Here is a 5,643-nt window from a genome sequence, read left to right as displayed (position 1 = left end):
AATGTGCTAGGCAAATGTAAAGTGGCCTAATAATGCATGTTGTGAAAATGATGGGTTTGCATGTCAAATTACCCAAAATTAAAGCATAGTGACCAGCCATGCTATGGGTGGAAACATGTTGTAAACATGTTGTGTAGTGTGTTATGTTAGAAAGAATAAAAAAAGGGGTTAGGATTAAAGTAATGCAAAGGGAGGAGTGGTGAAAAAAAAAATTGTCTCACCCATGCCCCCCCATTGCCGTGAATTGAAGAAAGAAAACAAAAAAAAAGTGTTCATCCTTGAACATCTTTGGCCGAAAATTTTAAGGAGAAAGGAAGAAGAAAGGATTTTCTTGCTTCTTGTTCGGTTGGTTGGTGTTTAGGAGGAGGTATGTTTGGTGTTGTTCCATGAGTTTCATGCATGTTTTTATTTTATTTTATTTTATTTATTTGTTAGCTTGAGTTCTATCTAGCCCATGGTTTAGATCTTTGCTATGTGATGGAGATGATATTCGGCCATGGGTGTTGTCTTCTTGGTTGATGTTTGATGTTGTGGTGATGAGGCATAAAGATGGGTTAAGTTTTGGCTAAGGAGGATTTGTGATTGATGTCATTTGCATGCTAAATGTGAAGCTTTGTAATGATACATGTGGTGGTGGATTTTCTTTTTTAGCATTCTTGAGTTAGGCCTTAAGTTCTTTGTTTAACCCATGACCAAAATTTAAGTGGTATGGTGTCTTGATGCATTCGGCCATGTTAGGAAGTAGAAGAGAAGCATGGTTGTTGATCATGTTATTTGGATGAAAATGGTAGTAAGGTGAAGTGCAAATGTTAGTATTTGATCTCTAGAGTATATATGTGTATTAGCCGAGTTTTGAACTTAAAACGAATTGGTATTTAGTCAATACAAGTAACCATAATTGTAGAATGTATTAAGTGTTGCAATCGGCCTCAACATAGACATGCATATTCGGCCATAGAAAGAAGATTGGTGTTGCATGTATTCGGTTAGAGGCAAGCATATTGATGCTTTTATTTTGGCTTAGACAATCGGCTAAAAGGGAGTGTAGGTTAATATGTTGAGTTGATTCATGATTTCATATGTATGTGACTTTAATGTCTAATGTATATATATGGGCTAAGTACTTTGAGTTCCTCTTTTCGATGCTCAAATGATTAAATCAATTTATTTGTTAAATTAAGCTCAAGAGCAAAGGGGAACTAAATCCGATAAAGGGAAGGAAAAAGTGGTCGAATAGCCATCGGAATCGTTCGACAACATCCGAGGTAAGTTTTCGAGTAACGAGACTTAGTTTACGATTTGATTAAGTCAAGACGTATGAGCATAACAAATATACGGTGATATGATGGTTCTACTTGAATTATATGTTGAGTTAATTAGTCTGTGACAGCCCAAAGTTGACCCTAGTCGGGAAGTAGTTTCGGGACCGCTAAACCGAGTCACCGAAATGTTTGAATGTGATACTTATTGTCTAGAATATGAAATTATGAATGTGTGAAAATTTCAAGCTTCAATTTGGTTGATTTCATGTGAATTTAGTCAATAGGACTTATGTGAGAAAATTCTAAAATGTGATAGGTCAATGTGTGAGGACCTATTAGTGCATGTGGACAAAGGGGGGACTTGCATGTCAAATTCCCCCCCTACTAGTAGTGGCCGGCCATGACAAGCATGGTAGACCAAGTTTGATGGCCAAGACATGTCATAGACATGTTTTGTTGGTGCATCATGGGTGGAAAAAAATAAAATATTAGGCATGGAAATTAAATAATGAAAAGGAGTATGATGATTACACAAAAAAAAAAAAGTGAGTAGTTGATTCTTTCCCCCTCCCATTGCCGTGAGCTAAAGAAAAGAGAGGAGAAGATCTTTGTTCATCTTTTTCTCACCTTCATTTAGCCTAAATTAGAAAGAAAAACAAAGAAAAATTTTCTCATCCTTTGGTTCATCCTTGGCCAAAATTTTATGGAGGAAAGAAGAAGAAAGGTGAAGAGATTCGGCCATGCATGTAGCTAGGCTAAGGTATGTTTGATGATGTTCCATGAGATGCATGCATGTTTTAGTTGTTAGCTTGAGTTCTACCTAGCCCATGGTCTAAAACTTGCTATGTGATGGAAATGGCACTTGACCATGGATGCATCATTCTTGGTTGATGTTTGATGTTGTGGTGATGAGGCATGAGGATGAGTTAAGATTCGGCCTAGGTGGAGGTCATGTTAATGCCATTGCATGCAAAATATGAAGCTTGTTAATGATGCATGTGATGATGGCTTGATGATTCTTGAACCTCCTTTTTAGCATTTTTGTGTGAGCACATATGTGCATTGGTTGCTAAATGGAGAAGAATCGGCTAGCAAGATGTGTGCTAAGGCCGAATGTAACTTTGCATGTTAATGAGCAATGCATGTGTTAAATTGATGAAAAGGGGGAGGATGCTTTACTAGTGTGTATATGTGTGTATTAAGTGTTGAAATCGACCCCAAAAATAGACATGCATATTCGGCCAAGGGGAAAGAAATTAGCTAATATGTTGTGTTGGTGCATGATTTTTGCATGTATGAGACTTTAATGTCTAATGTATAAATATGGGCTAAGTGCCTTGTGTTCATCTTTTTGATGCCTAAATGATGAAATCAATTTATTTGTTTAATTAAGCTCAAGAGCAAAGGGGAAATAAATCCGATAAAGGGAAGGAAAAAGTGGTCGAATAGTTAGCGGAATCGTTCGACAACACCCGAGGTAAGTTCTTGAGTAAGAGAGCTTAAATTACGATGTGATTAAATCATGCTCTATGTGTGGCTATTGAGCCGAATGTGCAAGGACGATATGTGCCTTGTGTTTGAGTTTCGCAAATGAAAATGAAATATGAATGTGCCATGAATTATTGTTAGATGTGCATGATTAATTGAATGCTGTCCGGGCTAAGTCCCGAAGGCTTTGTGCTAAGTGAATATATCCGGACTAAGATCCGAAGGCATTTGTGCGAGATACAAATTCCGGGTTAAGCCCCGAAGGCCTTTGTGCGAGATACTAAATCCGGGTTAAGTCCCGAAGGCATTCGTGCGAGTTATTAAATCCGGGTTATGTCCCGAAGGCATTGTGTGAGTTACTAAAACCGGGCTATGTCCCGAAGGCATTTCAACGAGGAGCTATATCCGGTTAAATCCCGAAGGTACGTGATTTGGTAATGAATGAGCTTGCTGTAAAATTCTAGCGAATACTCGAAAAACATCCCAATATGGGGATATGTTACGTATGTGTTGAATTTAATCGAGCCCTTACAAATAAATGTTCGCTCAGTTGATAAACGAGCTACCGGCCTTCGGCTAAGTTAGTCTATTGTGTATGTACATAAGGGTTGTTAATGTTGTGAAGCAAGTTTGATATCGGTAAATTGCGTATTGTGAAATATTCCGTTTAGCTAAATGTGTGTTATTCTTTGTTTATGCTGGAATTCCTTGCTCAAAACTTACTAAGCATAAATTGCTTACTCGTTACACTGCTCCTCTGTTTTATAGATTTTTTGGTTCTCCAGCTATCGGACTCGGGATCTTGAAGTCGAAGTCGCCCACACTATCAAAGGCTCTTTTGGGTACTATTTTGGTTGAATTTTGATATGGCATGTATAGGACTACCCATTGTGGTTTTTTTCGAGTACTTTATGAAATGTATAAGTGTACAGCCATGTGAAAATGGCTTGTAGAAGTGGAGTATGGCATTAGACCATTCGTGTTTATGAATGTATAGATGGTTTCATGATGTAACTATAGTTGGAATGGAAGTGTTGAGCAAATGATCAGCCATTGGAATGGCTAAGTATGATCATATGTGGGCATATGTATGACAAGGCCCTAGTTGGTCCATGAAACCCCGAAAATAGGTAAGGTTTACTTTGAAAACAGAGGCTGACAGCAGCAGTGGTGTGGATTGGAAAAATCACAAGAATTCATAGGAGTGGAATTAAATAGTGAATAAATTATGTAATAGAACCTTGATGAATCTATTTTCATATGAAAGTAACAAAACAATCATATGAACAGTACAGTAAGAGATATTCAGGTTCTTGTGGAACAGGGCCAGAACAGTTTCTGGATTCCCTATTCCGACTTTGGAAATTCACTATAAATTGACCAGAGATAATTAGGAGTCATACCATATATGTATGGATTCCTCTCTGAGTCTAGTTTCCATAGAAATAAACGGCATCAGTATTGAAGCTCTGTGGAGAGAGATATCCAAGTCGTAATGGGAAAAGGTCAGTGTAGTCGACCCCTGTAACATGGGAGACTTTGACTAATAAACTGTACTAATTGGCCCGACCAAAAATTCTAGAAAAAAATACATAGGTGGGAACATGAGTCTAGTTTCAGGGAAAAATCACAAAACTGATTTTCGAGTTGTGAAACTCAAGATATGATTTTTGAAGCGACTAGTACTCAGACTGGGCAGTGTCTGGAAAAATTTTTCAAAGTTTGTTAACATCTCGTGTCCGACTCCGGTGTCGGTCTCGGGTTCGGGGTGTTACATTAAATTGGTATCAGAGCTACGGTTTAGTCGATTCTAGACTACCGTAATGTGTTGGGTCTAGCTATACATGCCATTTTATGTGATACTTGATAGTGTGGTGACTTCTGAAAATTGTAAATGTGTTTATAGTAATGGATCCCGATCGTGACCGAGAGGTAGCTGATGATCTTGAGAGTGTAGCGCCTACTCCCGCACAAGGGACAGTGCCGGCAGACTCTCAACCTAATGCTAGTAATTCGAATGATGAAGCTAGACAAGCATTCTATAGCGTGATGAATGATTGTTCAACCAATACATTCGAACTAATATGGCTGTTCCACAACCTCCATTCCCGACAAATACTACCCCCGCACCTACAATACCGCCGGTAACGGACCAAATAAGGTCAAATAAGCCCCCAGTTGATAGAATCCGAAAACATGGGGCTACTGAATTTAAGGCTATGGATAGCGATGATGCCGAGCAAGCTGAATTTTGGCTGGACAACACTATCCGGGTACTCGATGAGCTATCTGTACATCCGATGAATGCCTAAAGTGTGCCATCTCCTTGCTACGTGATTCTGCCTACTATTGGTGGAGTACTCTGACTTCTGTGTGCCCCGAGAGCAAGTAACATGGGAGTTTTTCCAAACTGAGTTTCGGAAAAAGTATATCAGTCAGAGATTTGTTGATCAAAAACGGAAGGAATTTCTTGAGCTTAAGCAAGGCTCCATGTCGGTTACTGATTACGAGCGAAAATTTGTTAGACTTAGCAAATACGCTCGGGAATGTGTTTCGTCCGAAGCTATTATGTGTAAACGCTTCGAGGATGGGCTGAATGAAGATATAAAAATGTTCGTTGGCGTTCTTGAAATACGAGAGTTCGTGGTACTTGTTGAACGAGCTTGTAAAGCCGAAGAGCTTAGAAAGAAAAGCAAAGAGTTGATGAGGGAACTGGAGAGTTTCGTAAAAGATCCTCGGGAAGGTCTCTTCAACAGACATCGAAGAGATTTCGAGATGATGCGGGCCAGTTAGAGGCACTTCGGGCCTTTTAGACGAGATCGTGATCGACCCACTGTGGTACACGAGGCACTTCGGTCGCCAGTGTGGGAATGAACGTCGTGATAGAACGATT

Source organism: Gossypium hirsutum, chromosome A08 (genome assembly GCF_007990345.1).
Source record: "Gossypium hirsutum isolate 1008001.06 chromosome A08, Gossypium_hirsutum_v2.1, whole genome shotgun sequence".
Lineage (NCBI taxonomy): Eukaryota > Viridiplantae > Streptophyta > Magnoliopsida > Malvales > Malvaceae > Gossypium > Gossypium hirsutum.
Note: the sequence above shows the minus strand (reverse complement) of the source record.